This window comes from Danio rerio, chromosome 14 (assembly GCF_052040795.2).
Source record: "Danio rerio strain M-AB ecotype USA chromosome 14, GRCz13ab, whole genome shotgun sequence".
NCBI lineage: Eukaryota > Metazoa > Chordata > Actinopteri > Cypriniformes > Danionidae > Danio > Danio rerio.
In genome coordinates this window covers 42,172,377-42,192,500 of record NC_141034.1, presented here as the reverse complement: position 1 = coordinate 42,192,500, position 20,124 = coordinate 42,172,377, and the positions used below count along the sequence as shown (strand labels likewise).

Genomic DNA, 20,124 nt, shown 5'->3' with positions numbered 1-20,124 from the left:
AGCCTGGGATGAGGTAATGAGACAGCAACTCGCATCAAGCATGATGGGCTTAAAAGTCAATGCCTAATCATGTTATAAAATGTTATATTACAGCGATTAAAGAAGCCAGTGCTTACCACATCTTTTTAACCATGGTTTCATCACCACCATCATCATCATTGTCTGAGCTTCAAACTGTCTGGAGGCAAAACCATCTGTAAGTGCTGACCTTAAAAATCAGAGTAATAGCTTTGTAATTGATAATGTCAAATGATCACACAATTCACACTCTCCCCACCCCCTTTCTCTAAACAACCATTTTGTGCATTCATTAGTGTGGAGTGCTTTCCAGACTTTCACAAGAATATCAAAGGTCACAGTACATAATGTCAGCCAGAGTACATGAGCTAGTACAGAGAGAGGGAGCGTTTGAGAAGTGCGGTGTGAAAGTCATTGGAGTGGAGTGAACTCAGGCTGGAACAGACTGTGGCTGATTGACTGTGATCTGCAGGCGATCTTTCATGTGCTTTGAAGGCAGGGGGAGGGGTTTCGCTACCTACTGACAGACCGAGCAAGGCCGGCTGAAATTGATATGATGGGTTTCCCCTTTCTAGACGAGCAACTTTCGCTCTTCTTTTCTATTTCTTTTCATTTATGTGCTCTGCCTCTGGTACGTAGTTTCTTCGTATCTTTCTTCATAGAAAGACCCTTTTTAAAAAAGAAAAAAGAATAATAATCTGCAGGCACTTGTGTGTATCTTCTTTATTTACAAAGTGCATGCAGACCAAAGGTTCTGCCTCACTGCAGGTGATAATTCATACTCCACCTTTAATGAAAACTCTTAACGCATCAATAAAATGGCATGGTTTTATTATATAATCATTCACTTTCTTCTAGTACCTGTGGACAACAGTGGAATGAACTACCAATTTGGAATGGGTGATTTGGCCTAAAATCTAAACATTGATTAACTGAACATTTTAACTCCATTATGAATAATGAATGATTATTTTATTTATTAATTAATTTATTTATTTATTTTAATTTTTTGTCCCACAGTTCACTGAGTTCACAGGTTTTGTACAGTAAATAAATATGTGTTCATATATTACCAGTAAGAGATTTTTGAATGAAGGGTGCTTTACTTGATTTTAAATTTTTTGAAGGAAACTTTCTATGATTATTTATTGAACATCTGAACATTAAACAACTGAAATTAATCTGCACCGTACATGTTTGTCACTTCTATCAAACCGACAAATCATAAAGACTGGGCCAAGCGTCATCTCGAGGTGTAGTTGAATTTTTTGTGAGGTGAGTGGGTATGCAACCGCGCAAAGGCTCTGTCGGACCATACATGTGCATTCAATGCAGAAGTATAAATTATAGAGCTGTGAACCTACACTAGTCTCACGGTTCGGTTCGGTTCGGTTACGATTATAATGCCATCGATTCGGTTCAATTCGATATTTCGGTGCATCACAGTGCATTGACGGTGCTTTTCATACACAGTTTTAAATTTTCTTCACAGCAGCAGTTATTGTATTAAAATGTATAAATATATTAATATTTATATATAGTTTTTAAAACAGTTTTGTCATTTAATACAAACAGTCAAATATATAAACTGTAACTTTAAACAAAACAAGCATTTAGCTAATAATCTAAACAAATATAAATATCTAGCTCAATCTCTGATCCTTGTCTAGTTCTCTTACACCTCTTTGATTGGTCACACACTCAACAAAAACGGTTGCGATTGGCTTTTGCGCGCTGCGCTCTTCACAGGTGAGTGACACTTAGTGGCAGGCGGCCGCGGCGATCTCACAGCTGATGTATGATAGACACAATGGAGAAAACTCTGCAGACAAGCGCTCGTTTCTTTATCCAGAAGTAACGCTGTAAAACAGCCGAGAGGAGAAGAAAAGCCACGCCAGCAGGTCAAATGGGCCACTGTGTGTGTGTGTGTGTGTGTGTGTGTGTGTGTGTGTGTGTGTGAGAGAGAGAGAGAGAGAGAGAGAGAGAGAGAGAGAGAGAGAGAGAGCGCCAGAGAGAAAGAGAGAAATTGAGTACTTTCGTTCTCTCGATCTCAGTAAAATAGGGGCTTTTGTTGTATATGTCAGTGAAAGACTGATCCAGCAAACACACACAGTGAAGTTATGCACAGTTTATGAGTTTTAAGTAGTTAGAGCGTTGTAAATACTCGCAATCGCCTCCCTCGCGACAGAGCGCAAATGAGGTAAATGACGTCAGTAATAACCGGTTATGATTATTACTGAACCGATACCGAATTGTCCTCGTCTGCATCGCGGTGCACCAAAGAAAAGATTAATTTTGACACCCCTAATAAATCAGTCTGAACAAAGCGAGGTAACTTCACATGCCGTAGGGAAAGTAATTTAATCAATCTACCAGAAAAAAATTTGATTGATTATAGGTTATCAATGTTTTTTTTTTTTTTTATTTATCCAGCCCTACCACCAATTAATCTGGCATTTAAATATACAAGCTGCTTATATATATATATATATATATATATATATATATATATATATATATATATATATATATATAAATAAGCTGCTAATGTATATATTTATTTTTATTTTGTTAATAATAATATTAAAACATATTACTGACCATTTAGCTGTTTATTTACAATGAAACAGCTCCAAATAAACATATTTAAATCCCTTATTATGGTGGGCATATCCCTTATTTTCACATGCCAATGTTGACAGTTTGGCAGATTGTAAGTAAAAAGTATGTGTTCCAGCAGTCTACATTTTTCACATCCAGTGTTTCTGCAGCCTAAGAAGGTCCCCTGTTGGATAGGTAGATGTCACCTACAGCTTCAAGTCCCCACTTGGCATATGTTTAAAATAATAATAATAATAATAATAAAAGACTCATTTTCAGATATATTATAAAAAAAGACCTTAAATCATTAAAATAAGCAAAAATCTGGTCCCCTGTTGGCCAGTATAGAACGACAATTCCCTTTTAGTGTGTGTGTATGTGTGTGTGTGTGTGTGTGTGTGTGTGTGTGTGTGTGTGTGTGTGTGTGTGTGTGTGTGTGTGTGTCCATCTTACGTAAGAAATGCAAATAAAAATACTTGCTTTTATATTGAATTATTACTGAATATGTGGCTATTTAAGAGTTCAAGTTCATTTTAGAACTTTAATCTAGCTCTAAATTAGGCAAAATTCTAACTGCTTTTGTCAAACATCACTGTTCACTTTTTAGTAGCTTGCATACAGTATGCCCTTGACAACACTGCTTTACGCTATATTGCATACATCTTGCCTGGCACACCCTCGTGGATTTTACCTCTTGTGTTTGATTAAATAAGAGGTAAGGATGGGAGAACAGGGCCCTGTGGAGAGCCAGGTGCACGATTATTAACCTCTCTGTCGGATAGATGTCTATTTCACCACAGGCCCGCTGTGAAGAGCCAGCCAAGGTGGACGTCCAGACGAAGAATGGGCCAAAAGGGGAGAAGAGGACCATTATCCTTGTGGCTGTTTCCCCCTCTCTTACGACACACACATACACACTTGTTCAGATATCTTTATGGGGACTTTTCTATACATGTAATGGTTTCTGTACTGTGAACTGTACTGTATACAGATTGTATAATCTATCCCTCTTCCTTAAGCCAAAAGCCCCTTTCACACATACAGACCTTTCCGGAAAATTACCGGCCATTTTCCGGAAAGGTGTGTATGTGTAAACGGGATCTTTTTGAAAATACCGGTAAATTCGTTCTGGCTATTTTCCGGAAAGACAAGTTGTAACATTACCGGTAATTTGCTGGAATGCTGCGCTGTGTGGACTGAGAAGGAACATTTTTGTAACGTCCTCGCCTGTGTTAACAGCGCTTTTTTGAATTTACCGGTAAAGTCGTTCAGGAAATTTTTCAGATATTTACCGGTATCACTGTGTGAAAGGGGCCAAAGACTATAGAATACACAAAGACGTGTCACTCCTATTTTTTTTTTGAAAATGAAAAAGTGTACTGGTCAATATAGTGAATGAAGCTCCACCTACAAGTACAAGAAAGAATCATCCATCGCTCAACAAACTCACTGGAATCTCAGCGAATATTTGCTTCACAGAAAAAAAAACGTATCCAAATAAAGCTGGAAATCTGTGCTTTTAAATAAACCAAGTGTACTTGAAAACACTTTTTTTTTTTTTTGGTTTTGTAATCTGTATGAAATGAACACGTGGTATAGTCCATCTTTTCAAACACACATCCCATGACAGCAACAACTCAAACATCACAAACTTGTAAACAAAATCCCCTTTCACACAGTGATCCCAGTAAATATCCGGAAAACTACCAGAACGACTTAACCGGTGGATTCAGGAAAGTGCTGTTCACACAGGCAATAGACCAGTGGTTCTCAAACTTTTTTCATCAAGTACCACCTCAGAAAAAAATTGTCTCTCCAAGTACCACCAAAATGAGCAGTATTGAAATACAGTAGCGTAGTAGACCCAGTAAAGCAGCTAAAACTCTGCACAGTTAAAAAAAACATTGCAGATAAACTCAGAAATATAGGCTAAATGTCATGTATGGCATATTATATAAATAATTTTTGATAAATTTTGAAATATATTTGGCATGTACATGACATATTTCATTCCTCCGAGTACCACTAGAAGGAACCCCGCGTACCACTAGTGGTACACGTACCACGGTTTGAGAACCACTGCAATAGACTATTTACACATCTATTCCAAAATACCGTTAAGTTCTGACATCATTAACCAGAAATTACCTTTAATTTAAAGTGTGTGTGCTGGAGCTCACCGGCTGCTTCACGTGCACACACGTCAAGCAACTGAAGCAGTGCTTGAAGATCAACAAACAGTGGTTTATCATAAGCCTTTTAGTAATTTTTTTTTCCACAGTTGGCATTAAGAAGACACATAGAAATGTTATCTGACTAACATCTAGCAGTTAAATGTGTCTGGAAAAATATTCAAAGGCTGTTATTTTCATAAACAGCGCTGTGTCTAAATGTTCTGTTTGGTTGGAATAGACGTCTCACGTCAGCATGTTCTAAGGGTGAACATGCTCTTTCCGGGAATTTTCCTTTTGCGTTCACACAGAGCAGCATTACCGGTAATGTTACCACTACTCTTTCCGGAATATTGCCTGAACAAATTTATCGGTATTTAAAAAAAAAAAAAAAGGCCTGTTCACACATGATCCATTTCTGAAAAATTGCCAGTTGTTTTCTGAAAAGGTCTGCATTGTGAAAGGTGCATACGAGTCACTGTCATTTCTGGAGATTTGCCATTGAGACCAAGTTGTGAATTACTTCAGAAGAGCAGCACGATCTGATGATCATTATTCAGAGGATGATGATATGTAGAAGGGTCATAAATGAGGTTGGTGCTGTGATCTCGGTTCTTTCGAGTGCGCATGTGCATTAACTTGGGCAACCTGAAATTATGCAGATTTTGTTTGATTCGGACGTTTAGAAACAAAATTTATGAGACGGTTGTTGTTTTATTATATTGGTGATTCCACATGTGCAATGTAATCATAAGCTTGGCAAACAGTTTCGGAAAATTTGATGTCCATTCAAACGGAATGACCGAGCATACAATTTGCTTAAGCCTACCTCTAAAACCCAACATGATTGTTGACCCATTTTCCTCCAAAAATGTCGCAACAGGGTCAAAAATTTACTGATATTGCTATACTAGTGGGGACATTTGGTCCTCACATTAGGAATATAATGTGCACACACACACACACACACACACACACAGTCCTTCATGCAGCTGCTCTTCCCAAGAGTCTATCAGGATTTGTCAAAGTAAGCAGAGAAGCTGGCATCAGATAGCATTTGTTAAGTGCCAAGTAGAATTTAAATAAAGGCAGTGAACAACTTGCCGTTATGGATATGCTTAATTAAGCCGCATATTTCATAAAATATGAATTCGGAGAGGACTCTCACTTTTTTGTCTTCCTGAACTGAGCAGTCAAAAGGTTCCATTTGACCTCTTCTTCACACTTCTTATCGACTTCCTAAAGCAACTCTTCAGACGGCGCTGTAATTACACTTGTGGGCTGCTTATTGGAAAACCATGCCCCTTCACAAAAGTCACTCAAAACTAAACTTTGTTTCACCTTTTAATTAGGCTATTAATATGCAGTTAGCTCATAAAGGCCACGCCAAAAGGTATAAATGACATAATTGAATGAGCCATATCCGTAAGTTCCGGCCTGTTTTTTATGTCTAATAATTACATATAAACATATGGAAATTGGGTGAGAAAATGCAATGAATTAGACTGTTTCCACCTATCCGGTTGACAAAAATAAATAAAAATCTAATGCCACCCTGCAAATGAAATAGGAGAGAGCCTTGGGAAATGCTGATTGTGATTGACAGCGAAGGTGATTTAAAGTGATTTCGTATAGACATGTTAAGAGAGAGGAAGTGTGTTATTGTGCAACTGCTGAGCCCCATTTAATGAGAAGCTTCAATCTTCATACTGTCGCTCCTCCTGGATCTTCAAAGTTGTGAGAAATAATTTTACCGGAGATGTTTGCAGTTGAATCCTGCTCAGATGCAGAGATTTAGTATGTTCTCGGAGATAAAATATCAATAAAACATATGACTCGGTGACCTCAAAATATGAGATGGATTTTAACCCTTCTGTTTGCTGTCTGACAAACCCTTAAGACATTATAACAGCTCATATAACGGGACAAACACAAGACAGGCCTCAAAAATACTCTATGGAAAACGCTACAATGGAATTACATAATGTAAACAAATTTCCATATGGATAAAGTTCCAGTACAAATTCATTAAGTGAAGTTTTGTAAACTCAAGACAAACAATCAGATAGTAACACGGCAAATTCATCAGTTGCAATCACACTGATCCAATCAAACAAAAAATGTCTCTATACTGTAAATAACCAAACTTGTCCTACCTCCATTATCTCATCCATTTGCATCTATCCATCACCCCAGCTCTACACTTTTACCCTCTCCTTGGACATCACGCCAAATATTCTAATACACATTAATCTATATTCTGTTATCTATATGCAGGTGTGAAGTTGTGAAAGTATATTTATGTACGTATTTGGATGTATGTATACAGTTTGCATTTCCCTGCCAAAGTCAAGATACTGAATGATGCATCCTTCATTAATATGAGCTTCATAGGTTTTAAATTTATAAGTCATTAAACTGATGTGTCAATGTCTGCATATTTACTTCTGCATCATGACTTCACACAGGTTTGAAATATACTTATGGTGGTTGTCGGATTGAAACACACCTTTTACCCACAGCACATAAATAGTTAACAATGTATATGCAACAAACAAAGCATAATTAGATTTTAAACACTTTTTTATTTATTGTTTTAAACTTTAAAGTAAAAAAAATTAATTAAAAAAGACAGTTGAAATAAATAAAATCCACTGTTTCTCAATTTCTCTTACTTTTATGCTATTCAGGAGCCATGTGCACCCACTGACAGGTAAAGTATGCTTCTCTATCTATCATTCAAGTACAGGTTGCTTTATTGGTATGAAACTTTGTCCAGTTTTGCCAAAGCATTATAACATGTATAAAACATGTAATATATTGACATAATTAAATTAATAAAATATACAGCAAATAAGAACTAAATGACAGAAAAAAATAATAAACAGACAATATTTCTAAAAATATTAATAATTACAATAGAACATGTAAATTATTTACAGTAAATGAGTCGATTAGCCATTTCTAACGGTGTACAAATATTCTGCAGCCAATTTAAATGTAATTTTGTCCTCTCCAAGTATTTAGTAAAGTTTTTATGAGACGTTTAGAAAGTTTAAAGTGTCACTAAATATACTTATACTTGTAATATACTTAATGTACAGTACTTGGGTAGCCTGCACCGGTAAAGCATGTGTGGAAAGTACTGTATATTGTGATGTACACTTGAAAACAAATCAAAGTTAAATTATTGAAGTTCACCATATATCATTCAAAAAAGTTATTAAAGATTGAAGACAAAATAAACTAACAAACAAATAAATAAAACCTACAAAATGCTTTTACAAAAACAAAAATGGCAGGGGTACAAATTGTCAAAAATCTGGAATCTGACGGTTTAAAACATTCTAAATATTAAGGCAAATGTCTTTGCCTTAAGTTGTTCAAATGAAGTGCTTAGCAATCCACCAAGGAAAACGGCTGAACAAAATATCGTTTGAGCATCGAAATCGCAATGTGTGTATCTGCAATAGTCAGATTACAGGATTAGATTATTTATTACAGAATAAAATATAAAGATAATATTAAATTGTATTATTTCTGTATTATTTATACAATGATGACCGTGCTATTTTTCATTTGATTGTTTAATTTCTTAACTTGTGTACTATTTGACTCCCCAAAAAACCATAAAGCACTGTTCATTTTTATTTATTTTTTGCTTGTAATTTATTATAATTTATGCAGATGCACTGCATAGAAAAAGACTCATCCCAGTCGATCTAAATGGAAAAAAAAAGTCATCTGGTGAAATTTTATTCATATTGCAATAAATAGTTTGGCAAAACAAAATATTACAAAGTCAGACTTTTCCCAATATTGTGCAGCCCTACCATGCAACATGATCTTCTAATAATATTCTAATGAATTTTTATTTTATTTTTATAATAATTATTATCATTTAAAATGCTACATTTCACGTCTTGAATAGGCCAAAATAAATGAATGAATGAATGATAGTATTTGACATAAGTTTTTCAATATTGCAGTAGGCGATGCAGTGGCGCAGCAGGTAGTGCTATCGCCTCACAGCAAGAAGGGCGCTGGTTCGAGCCTCAGCTGGGTCAGTTGGCATTTCTGTGTGGAGTTTGCATGTTCTCCCTGCGTTCATGTGGGTTTCCTCCAGGTGCTCCGGCTTCCCCCTCAGTCCAAAGACATGCGGTACAGGTGAATTGGGTAAACTAAACTATAGTGTATGAGTGTAAATGAGTGTGTATGGATGTTTCCCAGAGATAGGTTGCAGCTGGAAGGGCATCCGCTGCGTTAAACATGCTGGATAAGTTGGCGGTTCATTACGCTGTGGTGACCCTGGATTAATAAAGGGACTAAGCCGAAAAAAGAATGGATGAATATTGCAGTATTTACACTCCATACAACAGAAGCTAAAATCTTCTTTTCCACCAGAATGCTGACGTTAAATCAGAAAAACGAAAGCTCCAGATTTGGAAAGGCCATTTTTAGCATCTTCCAGCTTCTGACCAATGAGCGTCAGAGGTTGCATGTTGCTGACTGTGCCTGCCGCTGTCCGCAGGTGTGTTTGCTGTCGGGCTGTGGGCTGATGTATGGGCACAGGCCCTTGCTCAGGTGTGAGCTAATCGAGTGTCAAATGAGCCTGAGAGGAAGCTTGTGCTGAACGCTTCAGTGATGCAGCTGTGGCCTCCTCCAAACTTGCACACACATGCGATGGACAACAAAAGAGTGGCAACCGAAAGCATTCACCTGGATGCACATAGAAGTACCAGGCTGCCTCACCACATGTATAAGTTGGACAGTCTGTAAAAATGAGAACTAGAAAATCTAAACAAATGGAAAAAAACATAATTTTGGCTTTGTTAATTCAATTGAATGGCTTGTTACTTACACTTAAAGAAAAGTGTTTTGTTTTTTTTGTTTTTTTGCTGTCTGCTTTGGCAGGTTGTGCTTGGAAGGACAATCAATTTAAGCATTTTATTTGTTTTTAAAGCAATACACCATCTACATTTCCAGCCACCTACTTTCATGTGCATTTTGGATATGCGAATAAAAAACAAATAAATATAATAAAAAATAAAAAAACTGGTTGATTAAAATGTAAAGATGCACATACATTTTGAAAATGCAAATAAAAATAGTATGCGCATAACTGACTAGGACAAACTTTTTATTCGATAGGAAAAATGTGTATATACTACAATGGAAACACTTTTACTGAAGACATTCCAGTATGTGCATTAAAAAAAGTCATGTGATTTTGTTAAGAGTTCATGTGATGATAAAAATGTGTGTGAATGGACAAAACAGCATGCTGAGCACATTGTAAAACATATGAAATGTGTTTCGTTCATTTTAAAATGCCTTAACAGTTTCAGTATTCGTGTTATTATATTACCTCCAGAACTGTCAAGAGCATCTGAGCTCCACGTCTGACGCCTTCGAATTCATCACGTGTTCATTGCATGTCGGTATTGTCTTCTGAGGTGGAAGTCATTTATTAAATAAAGAAAAGATTCCAGCAGATTCTCCAACCGCAGCAAATTCTGTTTTTATGTTTGATATTATCGCGCCAGTTAATCTGGATGTGACGATTGTGTTCTCTTCGTCTCGCTGGATGGAAACGCTGCTTTATTTAAACATCTTTTATGAGTTGAAAAAAAGTTAATTCGCATTTTTGGACCCCTGTGTTTGTGTGAGTTTTCTCCGAGTGCTCCGGTTTCCCCCACAGTCCAAAGACATGTGGTATAGGTGAATTGAATAAATTGGTCTTATGTGTATGAGTATGAGTGTGAATGTGAGAGTGTATAGGTAATTTTCAGAACTGGGTTGTAGCTGGAAGGGCATCTGCTGCGTAGAACATATGGTGGAATAGTTGGCAATTTGTTCTGCTGTAGCAACCTCTGATAAATTAAAGACAAGGCCAAACGAAAATGAATGAATGTAGAAATGAATAAATAAATGAATAAATACAGAACAATAATAAACTTGACATAGTTTTAAACATTGTATCTATCTTTTTTTTTCCAAGTAAATGTTTGTTTGATAGCTGTGTATGCACGTCTACACTAATTGTATATTTTTGCTATTGAATTTTTTTTCTTTATTTGTAGATATTGTGAAAATAAATGTGGATGATCGTCGTGCAATATATTATTGTCAAGTAATTGCTGGTGTTGTGATGTATCATTATTGCCAGGAGAATTTCATGATAGTATCATATTGCGAGTTGACCTGTGATTGAACCCCAAAGTACAACCTAAAACAGTGCTTTAGAAGTACAGTGAAGTACACATTGTGGGATTTTTTTCTAAACAGTTTAGTTTATTTTTTATTCTAACGCTGGATTCACACCAAATGCAACTAAGTATTTGCATGAGTTGATGAAGTCAATGCAAATGTGCCAATAAAGGCTGCATGAAAGACTTAATAGTATCTTCCATGCAAGCAAAGAAAAAAATAATAATAGCATTAGACTTTGTTTACATTTTAATTTTGAAGTTTTAGTGTGTGTGTGTGTGTGTGTGTGTGTGTGTGTGTGTGTGTGTGTGTGTGTGTGTGTGTGTGTGTGTTCGTGTAATTTAATTTTCTAATAATTAAATTTTAAACGTTTTTTTTTTTTTTTTATGAATATGTGTATTTTCTATTAGTTTATTTTACTGATTTTATTTCACTTTAAATTTCAATACAAAAATAAGAAGAACAATCTACATATTTTTATTGTTTACTTTTGTTGGTCTTAAAGAAGAGAAGGGACCAAGAAACAAACTTTTTTCTTTTTTTTTCTTTTTTTGCATCCTTCATTCTCTCCTTCCATTGTCAGTCTACTTCTTTCAGCTCTTTCTTCTTCATTTCACTCCCCTGAGACTGAGGGACGTGCAGCAGCTGTGCCCCAGCAAAAAGGGAAAGATTTTAGAAAAGGACTGAAAAAAAAAAAAAAAAAAACACCAACAGAAAAGGCAGGGTAGGAGATCGACCGTGACCCCATAAGTGCCGCGGCATCGAGCGGTGCCCAGCATTTCTTATTCCACACCTGTTTGTGTGGTCACTCGAGCATCCGCGTTGATTTAAATGTGAGGCGCATGGGAGTTTGATACCTCTGTCACCCCTAGTTAATTGTGCTTCTTTCCTTCTTTAACTGTCTGCTCTCCACAGATTCGCTTTTAATTAGCTGCCACACTGGTGTGTCAGTGCGACGGGGAGATGTGCCTGAAACACTCGAAGTCAGAAGAGGATCTGTATCCTGTCATGAGGCAAATACACGATGTCTGGAAGTATATTTATGTGGATTTCATGCATTCGAATGATGAAACTTCAGTTGAGAAATCTAACATAATGTTTACATATATGCCCAAGAGCAAACATGCATGCTAGCATAGTTTTAACATGCTCGCTTCCTTTTTGGAACTGCACTGTAAACCTCAAACAGAGTTTTTAAAAATGGCATCAAATGATTCTCGTTCTAAATATGCCTGATACTATGTCTTGCCTTATACAGTAAGCAGTTACAGTGAATTACATGTAAGTAGCTGTCTCCTGTAAATCCTTGTAAACAATGATTAAATAAATAAAATGAAATGGGGCACATTCCACTGTACACTCCATACACATCATTATACTCACAATAGGTAAGCAGCATACTGTAATCTACTGTTAAATACATTCCACCTTCTTGGTCACTGAGCTCATTGCAATGTATTGTGGGATTGCCTTGCTTAAAAATCCATTTAAAGCTGGCAAAACACTCAAAAGACCACATTTTCATAGCATTTTGCCAGCATTGTGTGTATTCCAAAAAAAATCAATGAGCTCATTTCCAAAACAAGGCATTTTAAGAGCCATAACAATTAAACATCCCATGAAGTACTTTAAAATGCGCAGTTCTGTTTGATGTGAATTTAATTAAGACATGAAGAAACTCCTCCCCTTAAAAAAAAACAACAACAACAACAACATAATAGCCAATAATGTTTCGATTTATCACAGCTCTGCCAGTAAGAGTTGTTGAGATTAAGCTCATCAAATGAAATTCAAAGAATACAAAGAGAGAAGCATCTTGAAGGGGGTGGGTCAGATACTAAAGGGCATTTGATTGGTCAGAAGATTTGACTACAACCTGTATGAGGTGGTGTCAAAAAATATTGATCTCTTTAGGCTGAAGTGATAAACTGCAAACTTTGGATGTTTATATCCTTTAACACTAGTTCTTAGATACCCTTAAAGGTCCCGTGAATTTAAAATGAAGTATTTTAATGAGGATATTTAAAAGCTAGTGTGCTCCAAAACAGTGCCAAAATTCACTTTTAGAAGATCCAAAGCTTGCAGTTTGTCACATCAACCAAAATGAATAAATTATTTTTTGACATCACCTCATACTTCAGTTTCTCATCAAATCTTCTGACCAATCGAATGATCAATAGTATCTGACATGACCCATCCCTTCAAGACTCTTCTCATTTGGTTTTAATTTGATGCACTTGATTTTATCCACTCTTGCTGGCAGAGCTGTGATTTAAACAAAATGCTATAGGCTGGCCCCCTGAATATGGACACGGATCGCACCAACAATTTTGGCAGCAATGCACAATTTGTCCTCTGGCGGCAGGGATGAGAAAAACACTTTTGTGCCACAACTAAAATGCCATGAAAAAGTGAAATCAGCCATCAGTAGTAGAATGAATGGAGATATGAGGCCATCTCACTTACACTTCGCCTCTGTTTTTGCTTGACTTTGTTTTTGCTTGACAGTGCTGCGTGCATCAGTGTTTTCCATATTCATCAGAAGTTAACAACAAATTGACATGGGTAACAAATAAAAATCTAAATCAAAATGTCCACTGCTGATTATATTAGTCATTTGTTTTCAATAGCAATTTAAAACTTTTAATATATATATATATATTAAAAAAAAATATATATATTAATATATATATATATATATAAAAAAAAAATATATATATATATATATATATATATATATATATATATATTTTTTTTTTTTTTTTTTTTTTTTTTTTACGTTAGGAATTGCAATCTTGAATTTACAGTCAGCATGTACTGGAGAACAGGTGTAATACATTGATAAAATTTAGTTTTGTAAAATTAATTTTCAACTCATTTCGTTTAGTAGAGTCTTTAAAGATGTGATTTTAACACACACACACATATATATATATATATATATATATATATATATATATATATATATATATATATATATATATATATATATATATATTAGGGATGTAACGGTATCAGAATTTCACGGTTCGGTAATACCTCGGTATGAATGTCACGGTACGGTATTTATTGAATCATTTACAGGAAAAAAAAAACTTTTGAAAATACTCCAAAAAAGTGCCAAAAGTGTCAATGACATACAAATTAGCCATCTATCTGTAAGCTTTGAAACACTAACTTCAATTTTAATAACAAAAAATTATTAAACCATGTAAAAAAATAAAGTTTTAATTTAGTATTGTTGAAAACTCATCACATTCAACATTTAATCACTCACTCACTTAGATAGAGATGGGTTTAAAGGAAAATTATCATATAAATATAATCTGGTAAAAGCTGGTATCTCTGGGTATTTACAATGTCCCCTACAACAGAAAAAAAACCCTCTCATTTGGGACTGAGGTTTCTGGGACAAGAGAGATATGACTTGGCCCAGGTTGACAGCAGTGGGGTAACGTTGTGCATTGTCTTTCTCCCACTTGAGAAGACAAACCATGAGTGAGATAGAGGTCTCTTTGCGGTACAAGTCAATGTCTGCATCAATCTGAACAGTGTGCTGTGTTTCTGCAGTCCCCATGACTGTTATTAGTCGTATTCCCCAACTTGCAGGCACGTGCACAAATAGGGCTCAACCTGTGCAGTGCACATGCCCTTTTTAGTCTTGGATAGAAAATGCCCTTCCAAAACGATCAAAAGTGCCCCCGCGACGCGACGCGACACAACCTCCGTCCAGCCCTTCAGTAGGCGCGCGACAACACCTCTCTTGAATATGCGCGCTCAACCCCCCCTCGGCGCTTTACAATACGCGCGCCACAACACAGCTGATCAGAACGCGCGCGACAGCACCGCTATTCAGCACGCGCGCGGCGACAACACCCGCTTTAGGTTCGATCATTTCCATCTTTTTTTCATCTCCGCTACTAGCAGCACACTCCATTTCCGCATTACTGGATCTGTAGCGACAACAGACCGCAAAGGATTATGGCCACGCCTGGGCTGATGGGAAATGTAGTTTCAGCTACGTCCCGTTCGCTTCATTCGCCTGAGCAAATTTTCTCAGAAGACCTATAGTTTTACCGAGTCATGCGACTTCGGTAATATCGAAAAAATTAATATTGCGGTATGACGGTATTTACAATACCGTTACATCCCTAATATATATATATATATATATATATATATATATATATATTTATATATATATATATATATATATATATATTTTTTTTTAAATATAGTATAACTAATTTCTAATAACTACTTTTGTTTTTCACCACCGTGACAGTGCATAATATTTATTCGTTATTTTTGCATGATAATACAATTCAGATTAAAGTGTAATTTAAAGAAATTACAAGGTTATGTTACTAAGCTAGAATGATAAAGCAAGTTATTGTATAACTGGTGTGATCTGTAGACAATCAAAAAAGAAATATGAAATACAAGCTTATTTTGACTCCAGAAGAATGTATTTGTTTTTTTTCTTTTACTTTAATTGTATATGTTAAAGTTTACAGGGGCAAAATATACCTTGATGAATGTCAAAAAAGTGTTATCCAACTACAATACAAAATGACCTATCAAAGAGGTTAACATGGAAGATTGATTTTTAGTTTAAGTTATTTCAATAGCTGTTCACAAAGACTAAAGAGTATTTCATAAAAAAAGGTTCAAGAAACCCTGGAGTACTTTTTTGAGAGTCAACAGATTTGTGTGTGTGTCTGTGTGTAGAGAATCAGTTAAGACAAAGTTAGTACCTGTCAGCTTTATTTGTGGGAAAAACAGAATTGTTTTGAGATTTTGTCAGCTAATTTCATCCTCTGGGTTTAAAATCATTTTTGGGGCGAGATCAAAATCTGTGATCAAAAGCTGTGATACCACGTCCGCACACAGCATACCATTCATAGAGGGTCGTATGTGTTTGTTTGTTGCATTGTTTTCCCTGATGCTGTCAGGGCCGATACAGCAAAGCTGTTGGTTTGCAGCAAGCCTTTTTTTTGGGGAGAGCTGATCGAGAATTGAAGAATGGCAGACTTTGTGTTTTATCCGTTGAGTTTTTTACCAGATTCAGAAGTCATCCTCATTTATAGTGAAATATAAACATGATTGTCTTTATATTGATATAACAAATTCTGGTTATGTGTATATGAATTCACGAACAACATATGTAACAGGGCATTAAATTACATACTGTTTATTGCTTTGCATTTTAACTTTGTAAATTATAAAATCATGGGTCTCCTCACAGTTTGTGTCTCATTTCACGAGTTCACACTTACAGATGTTTAAAGAAGTGTATTTGGCGTGCAGTCCAGGAAGAGGGCTCTGAGTTTGGGAAAGACACCCCAACTCGTATTGTTCCCCTTATCAGGAAAGGAAGTGGCATTGGGGTTCGAGTGAAGTGTCTTACCCTGCCCCAGAACACTCCCCTAGGGTAGATAGTGTTTAAAGGCTAATTTATACTTCTGCATCAAGCGCACGCATATGCTACAGCGCAGCCTACGCGTTGACGCATAGCCCTACGCCGTGGCCATCAGCGTAGCTGACATGCACCTCTCAAAAAATGTAACTACACGTCACAATGACGCATAGCTCAAGCTCTGTGATTAGTCGGCTTGGTAGCGCTGACAAGTCTGGGCGGAACCGAGAGCTGCGCAAGTGGTGCGAGCCCAATGGAGCGATTGTTTAGAAGCGTGGAGTCCCGTGAAGGAGCTCCAGATGGAAAGTTTTGTTTTGTCTTTACCTCATAGTTAAAGTTGTTGCTTGTCCGCCGGTTCCTGCCTTAAAATGAGCGAGTTTGAGCCACTTGTACATCCAGGAAGCGTTAAAAGCGTATAAACCAGGCTTAAGAGGTGAGGTGTTGGGGTGGAGGAGGAATTCTAAAGTAATGATATAATGCAGATGGGACGACTTTGGTATTTATAGAGGTTTGGTGTAATACTGATTGGATGGCAGAATGATTGTCGATGTGTTAGAATTGCTAAAACATCTGTGCATGCTCCTCCCAAAATTAGTTTAAAAAACATCACTTTGTGAGCCAAATGACAGTTGTTCGCTCCCCTCTTTTTGCCCTGCTCTGCTGGCCATGCCCACTACTTCTCGCAGGGCTCCACGCCCATCATAATGCATTTTTTGAAAAACAATTTTGAGGTAAACTAAAACTGAAAGAGGGGGGTTTCATGACCCTTTAGGTAGTTTGTAATGCATTTTAAAGTGTGTAAAAGTACAAGTGGTCCCTGCCTGGCCCTCCCCAGTTACTCTGGTTTAGAACCTCCACTGCATAGGCAGCTCACTAGGTTTTAGAGCAAATACAAGGGAGGTGTAAAAGTGGCAAGCTCAAGCACGTACTCATCTTCACACCTGATCTTCAAATCTCTTTTGGTGTCTTAAAACCTTGTTGGCGTTGTGATTATGCACCCTGAACGTTATGATGAGCTGTAGAAACAAGTTACGCATGGCTGCACCACAGGTGTCCCCTGCATCGAAGGATGTTCGTTTTCCCCGCTCATTCCTCCGAAAAAAGCCCTGCAGTCACTTTGCTCACAAACACACTGAATACTAATGCACGCTGTTCCGCTCCTGTTGATCCAAATCCGCGAGTATTTTATGAAAATCAATGCAAGCAACTGACCCCTGTCTGGCACAGATGGCTTGTAAGAGGTCTATTGGAATTGTTATCGATGGCACCTTAGTAATTAAGCCGTAAGATGCACACCCAGGATTTTATTTAGATGTCCTCAAACGCAGACGTCTCTGAGGGCTTGGTTTTAAAGCTCTGACATTGATACATCCACAGTTCAATCAATGTTTAACAAATTATAGTTTAGATGCTGTAATTAGAAGTTTTTCTCTGAGCTGCATCCTACTGAGTCTGTCTCGCTTGGTTTTTATTTATTTCCTCCGTCTCTCTCACCCACATTGCATACCGTACAGCTTCAATTAAGAGTTGCTCTACTGGCAATTAGACAGGAGAGCTCGGAGTACAGGACAGAACATGTTTTAATAGAGTTTCCAATTAAGTGGTGTCAAACAAGCATGTCACTAGAAAGCTCCAGTGATTGTGGTGGTTTTGGTGAGGCTTTGAAAGTGTTAGAAAGAGAGAAAGATGGTAAAAGAGAAAGGGAATATCAAAACGTGAAGACAAGGTAATTGCCGTAGTGGTCCATATGTGTCTCATCTGCTGAGGGATTTAGGTTGTACTTAAAGAGGTGACAGTTCGCTAATGCTTTGACAGTCATTCAGGCCTTGTGCCGCTCTGCCACACCACAGAAAAAAGAGCTACAGGGTAATTGAACAAAATATATGATGATCTAACTGGACAAAGGCTTCAATTACAGTTCGGCATTGAAGTTTCTGATATGCATTACAGCAGAGCAGCTGAGTCTTGAAGACAGACCGACATAAAACTGACTCTAGTGTTTACTCCAGGTCATTCTCACAGTGTATAAGTCTGTGAGTCTTATTCTAGAACAAAGTGTATGTTTATTTTCTAAACATTTCATCAAAATGAAAGAATTCCTATAGCTGATCTTTCATACTGATGTCATCGCAGAAAATAGTGATAGGCTGCATTCAAAATTGCCTACATTATAAAAAAAAAAACTGACTCAACTAAAAATGTTATGGCAACAAACTTCAGAAAATGTTTGAGTTGACTCAACTTTCAACCCAATTTCTATACTTGACTTGATTTAGGTTGAGTTTTTTTTTTAAGTGTACTACTCAGTAGGTACTGCATTTGAATTTACTTCGACCATTAGAAAAGTATGTTCTATACAGTATTATTAATGGAACTCGAACGCACTACATGCGTCATTTTGTCATGATCACATGACCTCCCCAAGTCAGTTGCGTCGCTTCACTCCTATTCATGAATTCAAGCGGTGCATCATGGGATAGCGTAGTGTGTATCAAATGCACACTTCAGAATCTAACCAGAAGTAGTTGGTCATCCAGGTAATTCTCGCATACTCTTTTATTATTATTCTATGAATTCAGACATAATTGCATACTGATTTTTGCACAGCCAGTTTGGAATGCAAAGGAAATGCCTAAATGTTTTAATTAGCTTTTGTGAAAATAAAATGGCAAAATAATGATCAATTGTTATTCAGTTACATATTGTATTATGTGAATAATGAACAAACTTTTTCTGACACTTATTAACATGTATAAAGAATAATCACTCATTAAAAATATTTACTTTTATAATGACTATTTATTTATGACAAATTGGCTAAATCTAGATGTTTGGAGGATAGTATCAAACAACAAAAAAGTATAGTATCAATTTGGGGTTGCACTGTGATCTTTTAATATGCCATTGAATTATTTTATTTAAATTCATTCATTCATTCATTTCCTTTTTGGCTTATTCCCTTTATTAACCAGGGGTTGCCACAGCGGAATGAACTGCCTGCTTATCCAGCATATGGTTTACCTTCCAGTTGCAACCCATCACTGGGCAACCCCCATACACTCATTCACAGACACACACACACACACACACACACGCACGCACACACACACACACACACACACACACACACACACACACACACACACACACACACACACAACGGACAATTTAGCTTACCCAATTCACCTATACTGCATAACTTTGGATTTGCAGAAGACCCAGAAGAAACCCATGTGAAGAACAGATTTTATCTAAACAAGTTAGAAAGTCTTTTTTTTTTTTTTTTTGTAAACAACTAACTTTTCACAGCATATTTAAATTATGTTTTAATGTAATGTTTTTAACATTGTACAGAACATATTAATTAATTAAATTACCATTTATATTTTCTGATGAATTCTACCAAGAAAATTAAAATTTTATCACGTGTTGTTGTAAAACATTTTTCTATGAAGGAAAGTAAAACAACGTACACAAATATTTAATTGCTTTTCATTAAAAATAAATTGAGAAGTTTAGAGAAATTGTCATACAATAACTGTTTTGAGCTTCACAACGATCTTTTAATAAACATTGAAATAAATAAAAACATTTTTTAAAATAAAATAAAAAATAACATTTGTATAATTTAAACTTTAAAAACATGTTGAACAATGGAAACGTCTGACTGATACATAGAAGCACTGTTGCCACAAAAAGAACTCT

The 20,124-nt window shown here is 36.3% G+C and overlaps 1 non-coding gene across 6 annotated transcripts in view; it reads right to left on the bottom strand.

The window, feature by feature from the left end:
- The window catches only part of LOC141377566 (uncharacterized), a 356,961-nt gene that overhangs the window by 298,803 nt on the left and 38,034 nt on the right, over positions 1-20,124 (bottom strand). For 3 of the 6 annotated variants that reach the window (XR_015507813.1, XR_015507814.1, XR_015507812.1), the window contains exon 3: positions 117-208. The exons of 2 other annotated variants lie outside the window; for them this stretch is intronic. This is a non-coding gene — a transcript (uncharacterized LOC141377566). Of the gene's footprint in view, positions 209-20,124 lie in introns of all 6 variants that reach the window. One more of the 6 variants, XR_015507811.1, reaches the window with a different exon arrangement.